This window comes from Ambystoma mexicanum, chromosome 2q (assembly GCF_040938575.1).
Source record: "Ambystoma mexicanum isolate Mex_15411 chromosome 2q, UKY_AmexF1_1, whole genome shotgun sequence".
NCBI lineage: Eukaryota > Metazoa > Chordata > Amphibia > Caudata > Ambystomatidae > Ambystoma > Ambystoma mexicanum.
The window spans coordinates 410,109,659-410,122,302 of record NC_090924.1 but is presented as its reverse complement, the minus strand read 5'-3'; the positions used below and the strand labels follow the sequence as shown (position 1 = coordinate 410,122,302).

General features: G+C 43.5%; 1 protein-coding gene across 1 annotated transcript in view; it reads right to left on the bottom strand.

The window, feature by feature from the left end:
* LOC138569457 (metalloproteinase inhibitor 1-like) overlaps positions 1-12,416 on the bottom strand; it is a 105,415-nt gene extending 92,999 nt beyond the window's left edge. Inside the window, exon 1 of the mRNA XM_069647439.1 lies at positions 12,302-12,416. The gene's annotated coding sequence lies outside the window, so the exon portion shown is untranslated. The remainder of the gene's footprint in view (positions 1-12,301) is intronic.
* Between the last annotated feature and the right edge of the window lie 228 nt (positions 12,417-12,644).

The window sequence follows — 12,644 nt, the reverse complement described above, 5'->3', positions numbered from 1 at the left end:
GCACCCAGGCAAAACTTGGTCCATCTTTGCACTAGGGCAAACATTCATTGTGAAAATAGGTTTTTGGCCTATGGAAAACTTTGGACTAGTGCTAATATCGAACAACGTTGCACTTGTGCAAATATTCTGACATCTACCCCCTGAAGTCCCGGAGATGTGAAGCTGCAAAGCTGCAGTAATATGACCTTCTGCTTTGATTCCCAGTATGATAACACACCTGGTTTGAACTATGTGATGTGACACCAGTCACAACTGTTTGGCAGCTTAGTCTAGACAAACAGCAAACTTCCACTTACAAAGTAAGCACAATAGTACTACCTTTTGATGACTTTTTGCAAATCACCCATAGTTTGTTTAATGGCCACAAAAAAGTTGTAGAAATGGAGCACTCAAGTGAGTAAGGTGAAAATATTCCTTTTAAGTCACTGACGTCCAGCACTTTAAAGGTTAAGCCCTTACTATATAAAGTATACTTAGAAAATGGGTATTTGGTTGAGCTATTAACTAAAACAGTTTACTCTAAATTAGTTTTTCACCATTAACATGGGGAAGGCTCACCTGACTTTGACAGATTCTTAGTAGGGATATCTTAACCTACCCATCAATTATGCATCCTGGATGCTCTTTAGTGCATAACTAAAATCACTTAACCCAACGGACAACTCAACTATGTTATGTTATGACCTGCTATATGTAGCTTCAAGATTGTCTGCACCCCTCAACAACCTCCCGACCAATGTTGCTGACCAATGTTTCTGACTGCTCCCAAAGCTAGCATGCTCAAATTATTCCAACACACAATATGCAAATAAATGAGGACATCCACATATGTCAATTTAATACCCTCCCAACAGACACCAGCCATCAACATACTCCACCTCTACAACCAACTTACGCCACAGAAACAAATGCCTCACTTCTCTGGACATAGACTAGAAAAGTATGTAAACACAGAGCTAAAGATACTTCCATTCTGTATGTATCAATGCAACAGCAAAGCTACTTTGCATTTTCCCTCTCTATGTACAAACCTAAGTCAACCCCCATTCCTTCTAAACTATGTGAGCACCTAGAGACCAAGCAAGTGGCAGCAGAGTGTGGAATAAATCCCAATCACATATCATAACATAGCATCAAATAAACACCACCAGGGTTAGTATTTAGGGCAATCTGCCACGAAGAATTTTCATTTCTGGGCTAATTCCCTTCAACCTTAGAGACCCCCAGCTCTTTAGCTGGATTTAGGGCTTGTGATTATTTCCTCCTGAGTGAGTGGACCTTTTTCTCACTCCCACATGTTTTTTTCCTGACTAGGAGTTTTATGTTTTACTGTTTTATGGAGTCTGATAAACTCCATAGGCATCTGCTTTTTGCATGGTGACACACAGCACCTTAGATGCAGTGCCACCAAGAAGTCCTTTAGACTTCTCTGAATGTTTAATTACATTTTCTTGGGTGAACTACTGTTCCCAACAATAGTAAGATGATCCCTGTCTTACTTACCTCTTTATTTGTGGGACCACCACACACCACCCTATGTTGAGTGCTGGGGCGTTACTTAGTAATTCCCTCTCCCACTTCTCATGTAACATTTTCTGTTACACTAACCTACTTTAAATGGCTGGTGGCAGTGGTTTACTTTTACTACCAGTGTGCATTGTATCCCACAGGCTGAACCCTCAGCTGCAGTAAAGCACCCATCAGTGACAATTTTTCCCAAAATGACCCCTGCCTTTTTTTATTGCCATTTTCTGTTTGTAAGTTCTTTCTTGGATTGTACTCTGTTAGCTGAAACCAGTTTGTGCCCGTTGTGTGTTTAGCGTTTGGTGGGCTGAAACCCACCCAGGCTCCAGTGTGTCTGGAAAGTCAGGCAGTGAGGGAGTGTGCCGAAACTTTATCTCTAGGTGTGCCTGAATGAAACCAGTCCTGATTGGTCTGCTGGTTGTCCTAAAAGGACAGCCACCCTGCTGTGTGATTGACAGCCTAGGCTGCGAATGAATGGGCAATCGCATAAAAAGTGAGGTTTTTGGGACTAGAGGCAGAGTCAACCACTGGAGAGGAACATCCAAAGAAGAAGAGATGACAAGACGCAAGCAGCACCCTCCTGGACCACGAAGTGCCCGTTGAAGCCCTGCAGCTGTGCTGACCCCGTTTTCATATCGACTGGGAAGACCTGCACGGTACAACTTCCTCCCTTAGGCTGGGAGGACCAACTAGCCTCAAGACAATCCTCCATTTGACAAAATCACTGACTTGCTATGTCTCAACAGAGCTATAGAAGCCCAATGCCAGGGGTCCTGTGACCATTGACGAGTGCATCGTCTTGCGAAGTCCGAATATGTCTAAATCTTTGTGGACATCCAGAGGATCCTATCGAAGCAGGAAATCTTGATCCAGAGTCACCTCACCAGAGTCCAGGACCGAGCGAGCAAGCTTCTTACAATCAGAGTGTTCGTTCTCCATTGACTCTGAGGAAAAGGGTCCAAAACACTGAAGTGCCGCTGAAACAAAGGAAATCCATTGATGGCGAGTTCCTCTCCCGAATTCTGCTGCAGAAGCCTGCCAGATGTGCTCCATTTCCTCACTTTCCCACTAACAAAGTCCAAGAACAAGGGTCGGCCATGCTGTAGCAAGGAGGAATCCAGCTGGAAAATATTTCTTCGAATAACAGGGACTTTAGGGCTTAGGGTTTTCAAGTGTTAGCCATAAATTGTGCTTCCTGTATTGCAAAGTACTTTTTGGAGTTGATCTCAACTCCCCTGCACTGGCCTAACAGATTGTGCTCTCTACAAAGTAGCTCACTTGAGTTACTGTGATTTCTTCTGAACTTTCTAACTTTGTAAAGACTTTATCTAAGAAGAAGTGCATCAGAACAATTGATATGTCCATTGACTTTGGCTGTCGTGACTTCCAAAAAGCACTTCTCTGAACCTACTGACTTTGTCAGTACTTATTCCCTCAAAGGTTTTAATTGGTTACACTATCATTGCTGGGATAAAAGTTTACCAGTCTCCCTTTAGGTGATTGTAATTGTTTTACAAACGAAACTGTTGAAAGTATGTTCTAAATCGTATTCTAACCTTTCCTTCCTTTAACAACTCAATAACTGAATAGTAACTGAAAGAAGTACAATACTGACCTTTACTGAATTCACTCCATGTGCTGGAACATGTGTTAGCATAAGAAAAGTCTTTACCAACTTTTATTGTCTTTTAAAAACTGAATCCAAACTTTGATTGAATGTTACTAGCAGATAAAGCTTTTTCCCCCATAAAAGATGGAGAGATAAATATGACAATGTTAATGTTATTAGAGCTGGTGGAACATTTAAATTATGGCTGAAAAAGAAAACCAAGGAATGCAGCATTAAAGCAAATATTGTAAACCTTGCGACTCTTAGGAACATAGGCACTTACTTAGAGTATTGCATGACTCGCATATTTGCACCAACATATATCAAAGCATACCCTTCACTGAATATTATCCGTCAGTATCTGTTAGTGAAATTTAATTGAAGCGAAACCTGGGAGCTCAGAGGTGTGTTTTATGGTGTGCCGCATGATGTTAGGTGGTGTCGATTATGTGGCAACCTGGTATTGGAAACATTGAAGCATCTGTTAGTGGAGTGTGAACGCCTGACCAGACTTAGAATATCGTTTTAAAAATATTACGATTATCAGCTGAATTGTGACAATTTACAAATGTGTTGGGACTGCTTTATGAAGGGACATGATATGACTTTTATATATTTTATCTTTTTTTTATTGGAAATTCATTGAAATTTTAAATCAACTATCCGAAGGTGTATTGTAAATAGATGTTGATTTAATTTATATGAACTAAGGGAATGAGCTATATAGACACTTGCCTTTGTTACATACTGATGTCTTATTGTATATATGTTGTATTTTTCTTTGTGTATCTTAATTATTGAATGTGGTGTACCAATGTTTTTAACTTTTAACTCTTAACTTTTTTTGTCATATGTTTTGATATTGTGCATATAAAACCAATCAGTTATAAGTATATTAAATACACAAATAATAAAAAAAGATAAAGCTTTTTAAAGAATGCTTATTTAAACCGTGTGTATACTATGAATGCATATTTATATATGTGTATATATAACTTTAAGTATGTGAGTGTTACTTGTCTACTTGTACTTACTGATTTCAATTGTGCATCTCTACAGCTCACATTACCCCTCTTAAGATAAGCCTGGCTGCTCAGTCACACTACCAACCCGTGTAGTACAGGCCTATATCAAAAGGTGGGTTGCATAATATCAAGGTAAGTCTTGTGTAGTCCTCACTAGTTGGACTGCACTCATTCTAACCTAACAAGGCCCAATTTTGCTTACCTAGCACCAACAACAAGGTTGGTATTCAGAACAGTCCAACAATTGTTTGCCTAGTACCACCACCAGGGATGGCTACAAGACAAGTTCAAATGCTGTTTAACCAGCAACCCATGGGCTGCAATCATGGACGGTCCATGTGTTGCTTAACTAGCACCAACACCACAAATGTTGCAAGGGGCCGTCAGAGTGATGGCTGCATAACATCCCCAAAAGGCAAGTATCAGAGACAGTCTCAATGATATGTACCTGCGGTGTATTCAGCACCATCCAAATACTGTTTACGTAGCACACAAACAAGAGCTGGTATCAGGGACAGTCCAAATGTGGTTTACCTAGGATCCCAAGGGTTGGTTTCAAGAACAAAGTGAGTTCTAATTACCTACCATCACCACCAGTGCTGGTATCCGGGGAACTCTGAATTCTATTTACCTAGCCTCAACACCAGTGTTGGTAGCAGGGATATTGACCATGCCAGTTACCTATCACCCCAGGCATAGTGTCAGGGACAGTTTGCATGCCATTTACCCAGCATCACCACAAACGTCTTTATCCAGAGCAGTCCCAATGCAGCTTACTTAGCACGGTATGCACTAGTAACATGGACAGTCTGATTGTTGTTTACCAATCACCACTACCAGGGCTGGTAAACGGGACAGTCTGAATACTGTTTACTTAACCCAAGCACTGGTTTCAAGGACAGTGTGAATGTTGTTTACCAACAACCACCACCAATGCTAGTATCTGGGACAGAGCAAATTATGTTCACCTAGCACCCCATGAGCAGGTAACAGGGAGAGGATTAGTGTTGTTTACCATCACCATCATCATAGCTGGTTTCCAGGATAGCAGGAATGTTGATGTCATATAACCCTCAGGGCTGGTATTGAGGGCAGTCTAAAGTCTGTTTATCTGGCACCAAACCCCCTAGGGTTGGAATCAAGTACTGTCCAAATCCGGTTTACTAGCACCAACACCAAGGTTTGTATTGAGAGTGTCCAAATGCAATTTATCTGGTATCCAGGACTTTCCAGATTCTGTTTACCTAGCATCCCTTTTTATGCTATAAAAGACAGTATGTGTGCTTGCCACCTGCCAATGCAAAGGCTAGTTTCTTGAAGAGTGAGAATTGTATTTATCTAGCATCAGCACCACAAATGCGAACAGGGACATTTTGAAAATTGTTTATAGTGACATCTCTAAAGATTGTTTTTGGTACAGTCCAAATATATTTTACCTGGTACTCAAGAGCTGTTATTAGGGATATTCTCAAGGATGTTTACCCAGCATCACCACCAGAGCTGCCATCTAAGATAGTCAAGTGCAGTTTATCTTAAGTGCTGTTTATCTTAGATGCCACTAGAGCTGGTAACTAAGATAGTCAAGTGCAATTTATCACAACCCATTTGGACATGTGGTGAATCCTGAGAAAGCCAACATCCAGGAGGGCACTGCTCTGCTCTAAATCCAGAGAAAGTCAAGGTCTAGGAGGGAACTCTTGTGAATCGTGAGAATACCAAAGTCAATGAGGGGACTTTTGTAAATACAGGGTTTGAAATGGCTGGGAGATATTTAGCTCCTGCTTCTAGCCGAGGAGAGCCTGGTTAGCTAGAAATTAACAGCTACCAGGAGCTACTTTTGGCACATACAGCCAAACGATGCCTTAGAAACATGTATATGTGACAATAACTTTGAGTATTTGAGAAGGTTAATAAAGGGGAATAAATGTTAACGTAGCATCTCCTGGTAGCTCTTGGTACCCCTGTGGTAGTTCCTGCCTACAGGATGATGCCTGACACCCAGGAGCTGGTTTTAGCTCCTGCTTATCAAATCTTAATGTTGATCCCTAGAATACTGAGAAGTACAAGGACCAGAAGGGACCTGCTGTAAATCCTGAGACAGCAAGGATCCAGGAGGGACCTGCGGTGGATCCAGAGAATGCCAGGCTCCAGAAACAACCTGTTGCGATTCGTTATGCAAGGCAAGATCTTTCCCAAAGTCCTATTGTGAAAACTGTGAAATGTGAAAGGATGTGAAGTGCTTTAAACTAGAAGTTAGAATCCTTAGGGGAGGACCTTTGATATAAGATGAAAGCAGAGAGGCCCGAGAGAGATAGCAGTCTGTGAATAACTGTAACAAGAACCTTCCCAGAAGATTACTTGATTTTGAATGCAGTAGAATAGGGATGCATTTTAAAAAGAAGGTTTTGATTTTTGCTTTGCGCGACACTTTTGAAACATTTGCTTTCTTAGCTTAGAGTAGCCAAGAGGCTAAGTACTTATGAAGATTAGGTGTTGGAACTTTTCATTGGTCATCCTTTTGAGACTTTTCTTTGTGGGATATGGTATCTCACAAGGAGGTAGGATTTATTAGCTTAATTTAAAGAATTCTCTCTTGAAAGCACAACCGCTGAAGGTTTTAAGACACCTCAAATGAAACCTCGATTTACTTTGATGATGACCAAAGTTGGTGCTCATTTATCAACCTGGGAAGGATGGAACGCTGAGATGGCCTTGGCGGTATTCGAACTTGCAACTCGCAGATCACACATATATCGCAGCAGTGAGCTCTCAACTCACTGAGCTATTTTACCAGCACATGTTCTCCACAAGCACTGTTGTGCTTAGGAAAAACCTTACTAATTGTAGTTCAACACATAGCGCATAGATGGATTTACCTACCCCCTTGTACCATAAGAAAGACAATTTTGTTGTCACCTGGCTTGATTCTCACATGTACTATTGTTCAGCCATAGCACTCAATATTGCCAGAAAATGAATTGTTCACATTCTGATACATTTGAATGACCCATATGGCATAGTTATAAGTCCAAGAAACTGATATGGTTTAAACCAAGTCTAGTCAAAAATCACATCAAGCCACCAACATGCTGTGGGCCTACAGCCCACTATCCTGACACCCAGATCCTGTGCCCAATTATTATCTCTAGTTCAGGAAGATCTGTCATCTCAATGCTGAATATAGGCAATGTGAACGCTGTGGAGATTTTCTCCCCTAATGTAGTTGCTGTCCCCACCCACATCTAGCTTGAAGGGAAAGTAAGCAGAGGGTGCAAAGGTTCACTTCTTTCCCTGATTCAAGGACTATCTCAATGTTGCACTCAGTTTCCCCTTAAGGGAGACCATGAAAACCAGGTTGCGAGCAACACCACAAATTCCCCCACCAATGACACCGTCCTCCATCTCCTAGTCACTAACCGGGAAGCAGCTGGCAAGTGACACCAAGAATCTCTTCATTTTCTTAAGTAGTCAAAGAAAAGGGGACCTCCCTTCCAGCTTGATTTTTACAAGCCTAGAAATATCAGCTGACAAGGACCTTGATGAAGAAGGAAGCAATACCAATCTAAACCACTATGAACTCTACACTTGCTGAAATTGGTCCTGAAAATCCAAGGGACCCATGTTCTATCAAAGAGACCTACCTGAAGAGCCAACTTCCAGGTAGGTCCTAGTGTCAAACCTGAGTCAAACCTGAGAAAGCCAAGGTCCAGGAGAGCCTTGTTATGAATCCTGAGAAAGCAAGGGGCCAGGAGGGGTTTGTTGTGAATTTTAGTAAAGCCAAAGTCCAGGGTGGAGCTGTTGTAACTTCTAAGAAAGACAAGATATACACGGTGCCTGCGGTTAATTCTGAATATTCCATGCTTCAGAAAGGACTAACACTGTAGTGGCTACCAGCCCTGAATGTGACGCTAGATAAACAGCATTCAGTCTGTACATGATACCAGCACAGCAGCCTCTGGGCAAAAAGCATTCTTATAATGTTGGATACCAGCCCCGGTGGTGCTACGTAAACACCATTTGTGGACTATCCTGCTTGTGTTGCTGGGTAAACAGCATTTTAACTGTCCCAAAACTAGCCCTGGGCACCCCACGCAACCAGCAAATATACCATCCCTGATATCACCCAATGAGTGCTAGGTAATCAGCATTTGGACTGTCCCAGATATCAGCCCTGATGTTGGTGCAATCTAAACAGCTTGTGGAAGCCAGCCTTAGCATTGGTGCTCGGTAAACAGCATTCAGACAGTTCCTGAAACCAGTCCTGGGGGTGCTGTGTTAAGTGCATTTGCCTGTCCCAAATAAGGGGTGCTGGAGATAGGAACACTGCACTCAGACTTTCCTTAAGACCTGCTCTTGGAGTGCTAGGTAAACATCATTTGTATTGTCCATAATACCATCCCAAGAGGGTGGTGCTAGGTAAACAGCACATAAGGCCTGGGCGCACTTCTGCCGAGAACAAACACGTTCAAATAACTTGTTTTATGGGAAGGAGTGGAAGGTGCCCACTCGAGAGGGTCTGCAACCACATTTTAACACTACCTTCCACAGAGGAGAAATATCCATTTGCATATCAGTCTGGTCCCGCCCACTTAGACAGTCCAGCACTGACATGCTAGGCAATTCTCCTCTGAACAAGAGTACCAAGAGCAACCCTAGACACATGTTTCGGCCTAGTTGGGCCTCATCAGTGAGGTGAGGCTATGCCTCTCTAAGCACAGTGAGCAAAGGGTCCACGTCTGGATTACTCTGGCTAACTTAGGGTGAAACCCAAAGTTCCTAAAAATGCACAAAAAGGCCTGGGAGCCCATCTACCGAGAATGAACATGGTCACATACCGTGTTCTATTGGAAGGAGTCCACTTGGGAGGGTCTACAACCACGTTTTAACTCACTGTACCTTTCACAGAGGGATAATATGCACTTGCATATCAATCTGGTCCCACCCGCTTAAGCAGTCCAGCACCGAAATGCCAGGCAATTCTCCTCTGACAAAGATGTGACTAAGCAGTTCAGGTAGGATTGCTTCTTTTGGGGTGGAACCAAGCCTGATTTGCATACGGTCTTTCGCCTTTTGTAATGACTTGGCAGATGAAGAAAGATGGTCTTGAGGGTTGCTCAGAACAATTCCGGAGGTTAAGTTTAATTGTAAACCATCTAAGCCATCACCTCTTTTATTTTGCTACCTAGCATCCTGGGGTGGGGTGCTGCCAAATCAAGATGCTCGGAATGCAGGCTGTGTTGTAAGGTACAAGCCCATGTTCGGAGCACCATGGCAAGCCAGCACCCCTCCCCTTCCCTTCCCTTCTCCTCCTTCCCCCCACCTTAGCATCCATGTAGTTTCCTACCCGGGTGCTAATGGTGCCCTTTATTTAAAACAAAAAAAACGTACCTTTGCAGAGCAGCATGCCGTCATGCAGTGCTGGTATCCTCAAAGTCGATTTTCAATGTTGATGACATCACAGTCATCACCATTGAAAACAGACGGCACCGGGCCCTGCTTGTAAAGGTACATTTCTTGTTTTAATTCCCCCGTCCCAAAAAAAACATGATTAGTGCCCCAGTCGGGAACAACACAGATGCTAATGGCAATGTAGACCTCAGCGGCAGGCCAACCTTAATGGTAACGGCACCACCGCCCACATTAAGAGACCCTCGCTTGGCTCCGGCCCTTGACTCTGGTGATGATCCTTTACTGACAGGTCAGCCCGCCACCTAGGTTAATATTGCCTCAATATTTATTTATTTATTTAAGATTTGAGCACTCCGAACCTGTAGGCATCTGGGCGCTGGTTACATAATAAACAGGAAGATGAACAGCACAGTAATGTCGGTAGCCCTATAGTCGGGTTGCTGGTTACAAAGATGCAAGACCTAAACCGTGGGATGATATCAGAGACTGCCTGGATGTTGTCTACCTAGCATCCCATAGAGTGGTATCAGGGATAGTCTGAATGTTGTTTACTTGGCACCACATCAGCTAGTATTAGGGACAATCAGAGTGCTGTTTGCCTTGCACCACCACAAGGGCTTGCATCCAGGAGAGTCTAAATGCTTTTTAACTTAACACATCCAGCTCTGCTATGAGGAAAAGTCGGAATGCTTTTCACTTAGCATCACAACCAAAGCTCCTCTATGGAGCAATCAGAGTGCTCATTACCTAGCTTCGAATGTGCTGGTCTCAGGGACAATCTGAGGTCTGTTTAGCTATTAGTATCCCTAGCATCGTGATCCAGGACAGTTCCAATCCTGAACAACTAGCAATTCCAGGGCTGGTATTATGGACACTGCAGGTATCCTGAAGTGTCAAAATTCTTTTACCTGGCACCATCTTCAGGACCTTCGTTCGGGACGGCGTGAGAGCTGTCTGCCTACCACCCCGCAGGCTGATATAAGGGATAATCTGAGTGCTGTTTACCTAGCACCCACAGGTCTGTTTAGGGACAGTCTGAATCATGTTTAACTAGCAACTCTTATGCTGGTATCATGTACTGAGTGAGGCTTACCTATCACCACCAATGAGGCTGGGATACTGGAAAGTGTGGATGCTGTTTACCTGTCACACCCAATGGTACCCGGGACAGTACGAATGATGTTTCCCTAAGGCAGGCCAGGGCAAACTGGAGATCACTGTCATGGATGTCACATGCAGGCAGAACCGGTGCAGACTAAAGTGAGACATGGTTCTGAATTGGAATAGGTCAACGTGGAGATCGCATAGGGCCTGTTTGTCAAGAGAAGTCAGGAGATATGCCAACAGGATGGGCCAGCAATAGGCTGGCAAGGGCAAAGCTGTAGACCACAAGAGGCTGGTGTCACAAGAAAGCAGAACATATCCAGGCAATCAAAAGGATTCCACAGAGCCAAAATATGTCATTTCATTGCTTCTGGGCCTTTCCTCAAATCTACGAAAACACAATTTTGATGCTCATCTTAGAAGTTATAGCAAACAGTGCAACAGGGTACATTTTTGGGTATAAAACACTAAACCACACATTATCCCAGAAAGACAGTCACTCTCCACATTCTTCCTCTTCTGCAGTGTAAAGAGCTGCTTGTGGGTGTGGTGTAATGGCTCCAAGTATCTCCCTCTGGGAAAAGTTCACAGCATGTGAATACGGCAAGCTATGGCAGCCCCTCTCTATCTCCGGAATCACAGGCCTAAAATGAGATACATAGTGTATACCTGGTGTTTCCATGCTTTCTTCTCATATCAGTAAGGCTCCAGGGATGCTGCAAAGATGAGAATGCTATTTTACTAGACTGCCTGTCCTATACCCTGCCCCAGCCTCCTTGCCTTCACTGCCAGAATGCTTCTATTCCTTTAACTGCAGCACCCCTTTCAGGCGCAGGAATGCTGCACCCTGATTCGTGGGATATTGTGAGGAATTCACATTCTACTTTTTACCTTTTCTTCATCATGCAGCATCAATTAAAAAAGAAAAGATGAAATGGGGTTGCTTTTCCACCGGGTAAATGTGCACGTGCACTGCTTAAAAGGAGTTTGAGGCTTGTGCAAGAGATGGGGAGACGGCTGGGAGAAACAACCAGAGATGTAAGCCCCTTCCCTGATGATTCATGGAAGTGCTGTATAATGGTGCAATCCCATAGGAAAACGTTCCATGAATTAGATGACAAACGTTGTACAAGCAAAAGCCCCAACCAGTCACTGAGCACAGCACATGAGCAAGTTAGAGGGAGGGTTGAGGCAGCTTTCAGCCTGCCACACACCAAACTAAGAAAGAAAGAAATATTTTAAGTCAGCACTTTCTCTGAACCAGATTCGCATGTCTCCCATAACACTTAGCACGTCCCTTGTGGTGATAAATTGAGTCTGCAGACTGCCCCCCCCACTGCCAATTGCCACATTATTGTTGAATGGGTGCAATGTAACTGTTTTAGGGAGAGAAAGAGTGAGAGCGAGAGAGATAGGAAGAGGGATAAGGTTTGAGAGTAGTAAGGTGAGAAAGTGAAATTAAAGCTGTCTGCAGAGGCCAGTGGTTTGAGCAGGCTTTACTGAGTGTGCTGGCCTGGAAATAATCTGAGAACTCTCCAATTTGCTTCACATGCTGCTCTGATTTTCTGGGCAATTATCCTATTATAGAGACTGAAAAACGACAGATCTCATGTGGCAAGTATGTACAGACCTGCTCAGAATAAAGCTCTCTGGGCCTCCAATCCAGTGCCTTCCAGCTCAGCCGTTCAATCCTGGATCCTCAGTGCTGGGGCAGCTTCTGTATCCAGGCCAGCGTTGGGTGAGAATATATTGCGGCTGATGCCAATTATATAAGATTCTCAGGGAGGGGCATACAGATTTGACGTGTTCCAGCAGCAACGGTTACGTCGACGCTCCTATAAAATATGAACACACCACTCCTGTGACACATAGCCAAGGGAAATGCAAGAAGGGCGGTGGTTAGGAAGACAGGAGCGTGACACTTGAGAGTGAGGTGGACATGGAATGCATATAAGATAACTGCGCAAAACAAA